The sequence below is a fragment of the Hemicordylus capensis genome, chromosome 2, assembly GCF_027244095.1.
Source record: "Hemicordylus capensis ecotype Gifberg chromosome 2, rHemCap1.1.pri, whole genome shotgun sequence".
In the NCBI taxonomy this organism is placed as follows: Eukaryota; Metazoa; Chordata; class Lepidosauria; order Squamata; family Cordylidae; genus Hemicordylus; species Hemicordylus capensis.
Genome location: NC_069658.1, coordinates 280,717,187 through 280,730,022, shown reverse-complemented (window position 1 = coordinate 280,730,022; position 12,836 = coordinate 280,717,187). Strand labels below are relative to the sequence as shown.

Here is a 12,836-nt window from a genome sequence, read left to right as displayed (position 1 = left end):
GATCTTCCACACACAGTTAATTGTATAGGTTTTGATGTAGGCTCAGATATAACACAGAATCTTAAGCAAAAGTTACTAGTTCGAATTTAATATTTTGTTTAATTGATCTTGGAATTTTATTTTTTTAAATTGAACATACGGTTGCAGAATTTCATGCAAAATTAATGTGTATCAAATAAGAATCTAATGATCAATCACACTACTAAAACTGAACATTTAATTATTTTAATTGGGCCTCTATTGTTTGTTGTTGACTTCTTTCCATTAAAATGGTTTTTTATGCTGGTTAGAAATTGCCTTACTGGCTAGTGGGTGCTATAAATGCATGGATTCCAGCACATACCTTTTATTCATTCATTCATTCATTAGATTTATATACCATCCTTTCTAAAGTGGCTCAGGGTGGTTTACATTAAAATAAAAAACACATAATAAAACAATTAAAATTAAATTTTTTAACCCAGATTAAAATTAAACTAAACATTAAAAGCCATGCTAAAAAGATGGGTCTTTAAAGGCTCTCTTGAAGGCCTCCAAGGAAGATAATCCTCTCATGTCTATGGGGAGTGCATTCCACAATCTAGGGGTGACAACTGAGAAGGCCCAACCCCAGGTCACCACCAGATGAACCAGTGGCACCTGAAGACAGAGCCCTCCTGATGATCTAAATGAGCAGTGGGGATCTTGTAGAGAAAGGCACTCTCTCAGGTAACCTGGACTTACGTCATTCAGGGCCTTAAAGGTAATAACCGGCACTTTGTACTTTGCCCGGAAACACACTGGCAGCAAGTGCAACTGTTTAAGGACAGGCATTATGTGATCTCTCCGAGATGCCCCAGAGACCAATCTGGCTGCCGTATTTTGGACTGATTGAAGTTTCCTATCTATGTACAAAGGCATCCCTACATACAAATACAACTAATATTTATATACCGCTTTTCAACAAAAGTCCCCAAAGCAGTTTACATAGATATAAATAAATAAAATATAATAAAATGGCTCCCTGTCTCCAGAGGGCTCCCAATCTAAAAAAAGAAGAAGAAATAAATATTAGATACCACCAACAGCCACTGGAGGATTGCTATGCTGGGGATGGATAGGGCCAGTTGCTCTCTCCCTGCTAAATAAAGAGAATCGCCAGTTTAAAAAGGTTCCTCTTTGCTCAGCAGGGGAGTTACTACATAGAATGCATTGCACTATTCCAACCTGGAGGTTACTAGCTGGTTTACCATTGTTTTCAGGTCATTCTCCTCAAGGAATGGGTGGAATTGTCTAACCAATTGCAGCTGGTAAAAAGCGCTCCTGGCCACAGGCTCAACCTGACTGTTGAGACCCAGGCTACAAGCCTGATCTTTCTAGGGGAATGTAATCTTGTCCAGAACAGAAGCTTCTATCCCGATTTGCGGATTACAACCCTCAACAATGAGCACCTCCATCTTGCTTGGATTCAGCTTCAGTTTATTATCCCTCATCCAGCCCATTACTGGCTGTAGGCAGGCATTTAAGGTGCTAACACCATTTACTGATGTTGATGACAAAAAGAAATAGATTTGGATGCCAGCATGGTATAGTGGTTAGAGTGCTGGACTAGGACCAGGGAGACCCAAGTTTAAATCCCCATTCAGCCATGGTACTTGCTGGGTGACTCTGGGCTAGTCATTTCTCTCTCAGCCTAACCTGCTTCACAGGGTTGTTGTGAGGAGAAACTTAAGTATGTAGTACACCGCTTTGGGCTCCTTGGAGGAAGAGCGGGATAAAAAATGTAAATAAATAAATAAATAAATAAATAAAATATCAATAACGTCCAGCCTATTGAGAACAGCATGTTGATACCACCCAGCACCAAATCCCCTGATGACCTCACCCAGTGGTTTCATGTAGATGTTAAAGAACATTGGTGACAGAATAGAGCCCTGAGGGACATAATTTAGTAGCTCCCACTTAGAAGAGCAGCTGTCACCAATTTCTACCATCTGAAATCTACCCAAGACATAGGAGCAGAACCACTGTAAAACAGTGCCTCCTATTCCTAAATCCTGGGAACAAAAATGGCTGAGAGATCTAAAAGAACGAGCAGAGTCACACTCCCTCCATCAGTTCCCTGGCAAAGGTCATCTATAAGGCCATCTTAACCCCATAACCCTCCCAAAAGCCAGTTTGAAATGGGCCTAGATAGGCAGTTTCCTCCAAGACCACTTGGAGCTGATCAGCTACCACCCTCTCAATCATCTTACCCAACTATTGGAGTTTGGAGACTTGCCTATAATTATCAGTCACCAGGGATCCAGAGTTGGGTTTCTTAAGAAGGGGTTGAACCACTGCCTCTTTCAAACAAGGTGACATCCTGCCCTCTCTCAGTAAGGTATTAATTATATCAACTAGGCCAGCTCCAACAACCTCCCTGCAAGATGAAATCAGCCATGTTGGGCAAGAATCCAAAGAAGAGGTGGTAGGCCATCCCACTCCAAGTAGCTTGTCCACATCCTCAGGATTCACAAACTGAAACTGATCCAATTTAATCTCACAAGAGAGATTTCTAGACACCTCTCTAACTGGCCCTGCAATAATATTGGAGTCCAGATCAGTCTGAATGCAAGAGATTTTATTTGCAAAGAACTCATTGAACTTCATTCATTGAGTTTCAGACATTGTTTTCAGACAGAAGGGGCCTAACAATCTGGAACAGCTTTGCTGAATGAGAACTTGCAGACACAATACTCACAGAATAAATCGCTTCCTTGCTGCATGTATTGCCACAGCATAGGCCTTCAGATGGGCTCTATTCTGTGTCTAATCAAGATGAGTCCTCCATTTGCACTCCAGTCATCTGACTTGCTGCTTCAGCTCCCATAGTTCTTCCACATACATAGAGCTCTTTTTGAGAGAGGTCGGAGAGGATGCTTAGGAGTGATCATGTCTACTGCCCTGGTAAGTTTCTTGTTCCAGGTATTCACCAGGGCATCAAGAGAATCACCAGCAGAACCAACTCCAAAACCCTCCAAGCCCCTTTGGAATCCTACTGGATCCAATAGCCTCCTCAGGGAGACCATTCTAAAAGGTCCACCACCCTTGCAGGGGTCAGATGTGACTGTGAGGCCAACCTTAACCAGGAAGTGGTCCGTCCATGACAATGGGGAAACTATAGGAGACCCCACCCGTGGAATACCCACCTGATCTGAGCAAAATCCAGAACCAGTGTGTGACCAGCAACATGCATAGATCCTAGGACTATTGGGATAGGGCCATAGTTGTCACAGCTGCTTTTAACTCCTGAGCAGCACCAGACAAGCCAGTCCCAAAGTGTACGTGGAAATCATCCAGCACCAAAAGCCTGGGCAACTCCAACACCCCAGTGACCAGCTACATCAGCTCAGCTGGGGAGTCATCCTTAACTTCATCCTTAACAAGAGAGCCCATACACCTGCCTGTGATCAGCCTGGTACAAACCACCAAAAAAACCCAACCTAAAAGTAAAACTGGAAGACCTTGAGTATAACTTTCCTCAGACCCACACTAAAGGCCTGGCACCAAAGGCTGGCCCCCTTTGGGGGCCTATAAAACAAAGGTTATAGTATGACTCTTCCAGTAATATATATTGGTATTTATCATTTACCATGGAAACTTTAAACAAAACCTTTGATATCAGGCAGCATTCTCCTATAACTTACTTCATATAAACATCTCCTATTCTCACTTGCCTGAAACCATTAGGATCTATAATTGATCAAAGAGAAGGATTGTGCTTAATCTGTCCCTCTTGTGTCCTTCTGGGCCTGCTTCACATTTGCCTAATAGACTTAATATTTGAATGTGGTCTAGATGCGTACATTATAACTACTAGAGGTGGATTAGGCCTACAGTTATGGAAGCCTTATACATTCACTCCAGGCACTGGAGGATAGCTTGACCTGTGAAGCAAAGATGTAGTGGAGAGGCTGCTGTTAACACAGCTAGAGGCCTCCCAACCTGGAGGCTTCTTAATACAGCACGGGCATAAGGGGAGCAATTTTTGCTGAGCTTCCCTGCCTCCAAAAGTGTTCTGTGCCTTCTGAAAATATGTCCCTGGAGGCTGCATGTCCATCAGGGACATATTTTTCAAGGCACCGAGTGTCTCCAGAGGCAGGGAAGCTCCGCAAAAAAGCCCCTCTCCTTCTGTGCCTGTGCTGCAGTAGTGAGGAAACTTCCAGCTGTATTAAGAGCAGCCTCCCACTGCATCCTTGCTTCCTTGAAAATTGCCCGCTTGCCTATGTGCTGCAGTAGTGGGGAAGCCTACAACTGTTTTTTAGGCAGGATGTCAGCCCTGAAAAGAACAGTTAGAGTCCTGCTATGTTTTAATTTTCTTGTTATCTAGCAGCAGTGGCTAGTACATTATTTATTCATTCCTGTTCCATTCTATCACTTGCCTTAGCGACACATCAAGGACATCCCCCATCATCCCTCATGTTTTACCTTGGTGTACTGTTTGTCTGTGGTGGTGTTCCTTATTGACATCTAAGTAACTGAGAACAGAATTAATCTGTATGGAATTCCCTAGATATTCATGAAGGCAATTTATGATACCTATCATTGCCCAGGCTTTGGATAAACCTACCTTGATGTTGTACTGCCAAGGAAACTGTTGGCAAGCCCCTTTGTTGATTTTAGTGAATGAAGACACAATCAACAGACACAGGAAATAAGGGATAAGTACTGTAAGTATGTGAACCAGTCTTAAGCAATGGGATTTTAACTGTATTTTCCTAAACAGAAGGAAAGTACAATTGCAAGCTCATATATTTCTGGACAAATGGGGAAATAGTCCAGTGAAAAAAGTATCAGCTTACTACTACTACTACTACTACTACTACTACTACTTTTTCTTTTTTGCTTGACTGGTCCACACACTCACCAGTGGAATAATTCCCAATGTGCAATGAGTTATTAGGTGTGTGCATCTCTCATACAACATAAAGGATTATGGAAATCAGGCCTACATGTGTACTGATGGGCATATACATGCAGCATGTCTAATGTTACATCATCTTCAAAGTGGCCCATTTGACATGCTTGCAGCCCTGAAGCTCATTGGGGCATCGGACATGCATGCACAGAGATCTTAGACACTGGGACATGTGTAAAACATCCCTACTGTTTTGTCAGATAATCTCTGAACATACTTGGTGACAGAATTCAAACCCCATTTTTCATCTCATAATCCAAGAGTGTCATTTTGTACTTTGTATTTCACAAGTGTATTAAATCTGAAATGTGTGTGTTGCCTGTTTACATAGATTTAGTTCCATCACTGTATATGTGACATTCCTGTATTGATTTCCAAAGGATACATGTACAGTTTGGTTCCAGCCATTGAAATACATAGGATACATCATGTGGGCTGGAGAGTTCTTTGAACATATCCGAGTTCTAATGCTAACAGCAAATTGGTGGATCACACTGAATAGTTTTATCTTTGTCACAGATACAGACAACTGGTGGTAATCCGTACCAAAAATTAGTCTAGTATTTAAGCAAAGTTCTCTCTACAAAAAAGAGTTCAAACTTATTTTATTTGAATACTCAGTGGGGAGGGATTGGAATGGGTAATTTATTTCCATTCCCCTGGTTCATTATAAGAAAGTTTTTTGTTTTCCCCTACATGACTGTTCATTTATATTCACATGCCATACTGGAAAATTTAGGTCTTTACAACTGTTTCAATTAAATTGAAAAGTTCTAGATTAGCAGGTTTTGGAGTCACAATATGAATTTACCCAGGTCAGAGCAGGGACAGAGCTATATTAAGGTGGACAGCCCTGCTAGATCAGGCCCAAGGCCTACCTAGTCCAGCATCCTATCTCACATGGGTTCGTCTGCAGTTGCCAGTGGCTCATCTGGTGGCTACTCGGGGCCTTCTCCTTTGCAGCCCTGAGGCTTTGGAATTCACTTCCTGCTGAAATAAGAGCTTTCCCATGTCTTACAACTTTTAAAAAGGCAGTCAAGACACATTTGTTCACCCAAGCTTTTAATTAGATACTGTTTTAATAGATGGATGGTTTTTAATAGTTTTAACATTTTAAATTTTAAATTGTAATGTTTTAACCTTTTAACTTTTTTTTGGTTTGTTTGTTTTAAACCGCCCAGGGACTTGCATTTTGGATGGTATACAAATAAGTTAAATAAGTAATAATAATAAGAGTGACCCACCAGATGCTTCTGGGGAGCTCACAGGCAAGAGGTGAGGGCATGCCCTCTCTCCTGCTGTTGCTCTTCTGCAACTGGTATTGAGAGGCATCATGCCTTTGAGGCTGGAGGTGGCCCACAGCCACCAGTCTAGTAACCGTTGATAGACCTGTACTCCATGAATTTGTCTAAGCCCCTTTTAAAGCCATCCAAGATACGGTGACCAAGACAGGTGGCCTGGGTCCAGGAGCCACCAAGTCTCCTCCCACCCACCCAGCTCACCCATGGAAAGAAGGCACATATGTACTCCTGATGGGACAGTGGAAAGGAGGGCAGGCCTGGGAGGTGGGCAGTAGGAGGTGGAGATGTTGGTGACAATGAGGGCACCAGTTGAGCAAGTGGCCATCCAGCTGGAGCTGGGGAGATCAGCGTAGCAGGGAGTGAACACGGGCCCACTCTCCCCTCACTACACCCCTGGATCAGAGTTTACTACACACCTGCTCACACTGAACACTGCTTTGCTTGTATTTCTCCTTACAGAATAAAGCATTAATCTGCAATAATAGTGTCCTTGATTTGGTCCTTGATTTGGGGGTAGTGCAGACTTTCTAGTCAGTATGTCTTGATGTGTAGCCTATAGAATATTGTCTGTCTCTCTCTATAGATACATCGTCTTTGGCCTTCCTTCAAGTGACTCAACACGTGTTAACATCATCCTGCCTAACATGTTAACAGATCACATCCACAGCTGTCTCCATGCTAGGCTGAGGGCACGTCTCCCCCCGCTCAGTGGGCAACTTCAAATGGGCATTACTTTCATAATACCCTCAATTAGCCCCAAAGGAAATAATTTGGAAGTTCTATGCTAGGCCCTCATCTTTGCTTAATGTAAGCTTTACTTCAGTCTCGAAGGCAAAACTGTCTTTGGCTAAAATTGCAAGTATATACATACAAAAGTGTAAACATGGTATAAATGATGTAGATGGAAGGGACACTGAGGATAAAAAATATGATTCTTAGGTTTGGCAATAGTGCTTTTTTAAAACTTTCTGAGAACAGAACATAAATGCTGGTAAATCAGAAACAAGGGTTTTGACACTCTCTTCTATGATCATTCTGTAGTATTTGTTTTCAAAGTGAGGGACACTACAGGACCTTCGATTTTGAAGATAAGTACTGTACACATAACTATCCCAGTTGTCTTTCACTCCAACTAGCAGGAGGATGCTTATTGGTATCAGCAGAAACATAGTCTATTTTACACATTCATTTCCCTATTTCTTTTTTCAAATAAGTTTCTGGTTTAGACAAGGGTTTCTGGGATATTTTATTTATTGTCTGCCAGCCACTGGTTGTCATGAAATTGACACATCAGTTAGACCTGACTGCTACCAGCAGGTGATTCTGCTAAATCTAATGAAACCACCGCACCCTGCATTGCCGGGAATACTCAGGTAACATAAAAACAAAAACAAGTCCACTCTTACTGCTGTGATAGAATAGCCTCATTCTTCTCTGTAGAAAACAAGGGAGCAGGCAGCCTTTGTCTGTACTGTCCCATTAAATCTATGCTGTAATACAGGAGAGAATGCGTACCCTGTAGAAAAGAGGCGAGTTACCTGGCTTCCTTCCTTTATAGATTATTCTTGGACACACTGAGAGTTGAAACTGATTTCAGATTAAAGTACATGAGGGCAGTTGAGTCGCACTTTTCTGATGTATGTTCCGTGGTCTGTTATGCATATATCCCCAAAGCTTGCTGCCTAGAGCTTATTGAAATACTGTCTTACAGTGGATTGGATGTCTGCAAACCACATGCCTCAGAGGCTTTATGCTAGGCTGGTCTCTGTGCCCATATAGCATAGACCCATGCAGATTGTATTAGATTTATTTATTCATTCATATATACATATGCTGAGTTCCTGCAAAATGCTTAACAGAATGGACAAAGGAGGAGGAAAACCACTAAGGTGCACAAGGTGTCAGTTATCTACCCAGCATGTTTTGATTAATATTCCGGGGGGGGGGGGATATGGTTTGCAGAGATGTAATCTAATGGAATCTGTTTTGGAATCTATTCTGCAGCATTGCTTATGGAAAATAGAATGTTTGGCAAAATGATACTTTATGCACTTGAGAGGTTTTCTTCCTCTTTTGTTCCAGTTGTCTCCTCTCTCCGCAAACAACAGAAGGAATAAGGCTGTAGAATATGTATGATCTGTGCAGAATATTCTGCCTTTTTCAAGGGATATTTGCAATGCATTAGTCTGGGAACTCCAGCATCCAGCTGCAGGGCCACTGCTATGTAAATGTGCCTCTAGAGGAAAAGGCTTCCTATCCCTGATATTCCATTTCTAACTTTTGCCATGTATACGGGGTGCCACAAGAAGACAACAGCTACATTTCAGAAGGATGTCTGCAAAGCAAATAGTTACAGATCACCAGATAGGGCCAGGAGAGAGGCCTGCCTGTAACCTTGGAGAATCACTGCCAGTCAGTGTAGAGAATGCTGAGCTGGATGCATCAGTGGTCTGACTTGGGTCTAAGGCAGCTTCCTATGTTCCTAAGCCAAACCACAAATACATGGTAAGTCTAATGGACTGGAGCCTAGCAGGGCAGGAAGATGCATGCAGGAATTTGGAGTAAGTCGCTTTGGGTTCAAGCTGTATGGCCCTCCTGCAAACCATAGTTGGGAGAGGTTTTCATGGCACCTTTTTACTTCATGTACACTTTTATGGGTTTCAGAGAGTAAAGTAATGTTGTGTCATTGAATCGGTGTCGACTCCTGGCAACCACACAGCCATGTGGTTTTCTTTGGGAGAATACAGGAAGGGTTTACCATCAGTATTGTCTCTAATTTTTCATCAGTGTGCGGAATGAATTTTGTTCTGGATGGCAGTATAAAGGCAGTGTGTGCGTTTCCGATTAAACCTATTTATTCCGATTAAACCTATTATTCAGAGTGGGCCTTTCTGATTAAACCTGAGTGGGATCTAAAATTAACTGAGTGGATGTCCATGAACGCACACACACTTGCATGCCTTAGAAGGAACACTTGTTTTCCATTGCCATCTCCCGCGCATTGTGAGATGATGCCTTTCAGCATCTTCCTATATTGCTGCTGCCCTGTATAGGTGTTTCCCATAGTCTGGGAAAAATACCATCGGGAATTCAAACCAGCAACCTCTTGCTCCCTGGGCAAGTTACTTCCCTGCTGCGCCCTTAGTAAGGTTAAAAGGTAAAGTGTGCCATCGAGTCGATTTCAGCTCCTGGTGCCCACATATAGGTGTTTCCCATAGTCTGGGAAATTTTCCAGTGGGGAAAATAGGTGAAATATAGGTGTTTCCCATAGTCTGGGAAATTTTCCAGTGGGGATTTGAACTGGCAACCTTGTGCTTGTTAGTCCAGCATTTCCCTGCTGCGCCACTTAAGCTGGCATGCCATTAGTACCATCAAGAAAATATGATCTGGCAGTTGGTTCACAATGCTGCTTCTTGTTGATAGTTACTTTCAGCAGGAAAAAAGCAGAGAATAAACCTATGAACATCTCTGGGAAACTAAGAGTGTATTTGTTGGAGCTTCCTTCCTGATCAAGGAAGATAGAGATAGTGATCTGAGTAGAACAAAGAAAGGCAACTTACTTTTCGGGTCAGGACACCTTTTACTACTCCCATCATGGCTGGTGGTATGTCTATATTGTTTCACATATGCCCCATGCACTTTCAGGTCAATTTCTACCCTTTTTGCATTATAATAATGGCAGGCCCTGTTTGGTTCTAGCCTCCAAATGTGAATTGACAGAGACTGCCAAAAATGGTGCTGCAAAACCCCTTGGGTCCCCAGTGATACTTCACTCTTATTTATACAACACAATTCACTTTGTTGACACCACAGATAGATGTATATGAGAAATATATATATATTTCTCTAAAATTTAAGTGCAGCATCTTGCAAGAGCAAACAGCTTTTGCCACAGAAGTCTGTAAGCCCGCATGGTATTTTTCTTCATTTTGCAGTGTTTGGTAGGAGCAGTAAATATACCTCTAACTGGAATATATTTTAAAATCAAGATTTTTGCCATTTGTAAATGGAGGCTTGCTGGTAATCTGCTTCATGTGAATTTAACTTTTAATAAAACTGAGGAGGGCTTGTGTGAAAGAAACTCACTCGGCACACTCTGCAATGTTTTCACAAGTGTTTTTATCATGGTAACATCTTGTTTACTTTAGTTGCTTGCCTAAAACTACTTGGAACACATTAAGAAAACATTTCAGGGAAGCTTCTAAAAGAGGCTTTTGTTTAGCAGCAACTGTGAGGCTGCTCAGCTCACAAAGGTGTTAACTTTCAACCCCTTAAGCACTTCCACATGAAATTCCAGCAACTATGCTTGTGGTTTGGGGGAAGAAAAAGTGCACATTAGAGAGACCAGGTATATGCTAATACACGTTGAAGGAAGGTCAGAAATCATAAATTGTTCCAAATACATTAATTGCTATCATTTGCATGTCAGAAAGTTTTAGAGCTGGAGTTAACTCTAGTGTTAACAAAATTGAGACTTCTGATAAAATGGGTTGTGAGGGGAGGGTGGGGGAGGAAAACCTATTGAAGATATATGTGGTTTTAAATTCAAACACATGGCTCTTGCAAATTCATTTCTTCAAACATAAATAAAATAGATGGCTGGCTAAAGGTGTTTCATGCTATTAACGCACTGTAAATGCTAGCAGGATGGCCAAAATATATGAAATCTGATCAGTGTGCATTTACCTTGACTCTAACAGATGAAGAAGAGAAGTTCATTTATTTTCCAGTTTGTCAAATCTCTTAAGTTGGAGTTCAGATTTGAGTCCTACAAGTTTTTACAGCATCCTTATTAGCCTCTCTGACATGGTACGGAAGTTCAAGACCTTCCAATAGTTACATCACTTTAAAAGGTCAGAGTGGCCTAAATACCACACTGCCCTCTAGTGATGTATAATATTAGACAGAAAAGTTTTAGTGAAGTGGCCCAAAGTTACTATCACAAATATCATTATTATGTGCATTTTATTTTTTTTAAGTGGATATAAATTAAAGAGTCTTTTCTAAGTCAATATTTTACTTCTCGTGGTCCATTTTCTAGATGAATAAATAACTATGAAATGTGTGTTGCTCTTTACATTTGAGGGTATTTGTTGCATGCTGTATATGCTTGGAACAAAAGCTATTGTCTTTAATAATTACGAATGAAGGTTTTAGGTGCTTAGTTTATGTTTCCCACTTTTAATTTCCGGTATCTAATCAGAAAGCATTACTTAAGAGACAAGGATCATCTTTGTTTCATACTTTTTATTGACACCATCTCCCACATTATTGCTATGTCTAAATGGTAAAATTTATTATTAGCAATAGTGTCACAAAAGTCTGAGACAGCGATTTTCCTTTCAATAAAAGTAGTTAAAAACCTTTTAGAAAATCCATAATTTTGATTGCTGGTACTTCATAAATGTATAACTGGTACTTTTTAGCTGTCTCTTTAGGGAAAAATGAGTTTTATCACCTGCAGTACCTGGGTTAATGAAATTGTATGTTGGAATTTAGCCAGAATGAAAGATGAGATCATTCAGTGGTACTAGTATTAACAAAAGGTCACATAAAAAGCATTGACATCTTAAGTCAAGTGACATTACAGGGGTGTGTAGTGTACTTGTAGTTTTCAAAGTTTCTGACTTGCCTTAAAAATCCCAAAAAGTTATAATGAAAGTCCAATGACCTCAACACATTTAGCATAGCTGAAACAAGTATAGATATGTTCACCATTGCCATTAAAATAAAATAAAAAGAGCATGCTTGCTTTGAATGCCTGGCATTTCTGTGTGTCCTCCACTTTAAAAATACAACTTTCACATTCTTAGTGTTGCATTTTCTCCCTCTCATCGTCCTCAAGCTTAATTGTTTGTGTGGATATTAACTGTCCAGGAAATTGGTACTAAACAACCACAAATTCAAAAATTTTTAAGCAGGCAGTCTCAGAATACAGTAGACAGTTACGATGATTTGTTAATTTTTTAAAAAATAACCAGTATTTGTTTTGTGTGTGTGCTACACGCTTTTAGAAGACAGAGGATTGCCTGTCAAAATTGGCTATTTCAGCCCAAAGAGAGGCACTTGACTTGCTCCTTTTTAACCTTGGCTTTCTTCACTTTTTATAGAATTCTATATATGTATCTCCATATGGTGATAAAGGAGAGCTGTGTTGTGCCCTGACACAGAAGCTTAAATTCAGGCCGGTTACTGAAGACTCTTTTGAGATGTGTGAGCAGTGCAGGAATCCTGAAAGGCTGTCAGATGAGAGTGGTGTTTGAAATGTGCCTGGAATCGCTAACCAAGCTTTCCTTTGAATACTGAAATATTTTCCTCTCTAATGTACTATTAATAATTTCCCCTCCTAATGAATTTGATCCTGGGGTAGGGGTGTGAGTGTGTGGTGTTATTCAACACACAGTCTTGAAAAAATAAACTAAATAAGATTGACAAATCTGAGACTCCTGTATATAGATGCTGCTGCTGCTGCTATTATTCTTATTCATTAACAGCATTCGTCTGATTGTGATTTTATTTACATCTTGTGGACTACAATACTGTGAGGACTCAGTGCTATGTCTGCACTTGGTTTCAAAACTCTGATTAAATGATGC

At 40.8% G+C, this 12,836-nt stretch overlaps 1 protein-coding gene across 24 annotated transcripts in view; it reads left to right on the top strand.

Moving 5' to 3' along the window:
- The window catches only part of FOXP1 (forkhead box P1), an 823,426-nt gene that overhangs the window by 747,102 nt on the left and 63,488 nt on the right, over positions 1-12,836 (top strand). The window lies entirely within an intron of this gene.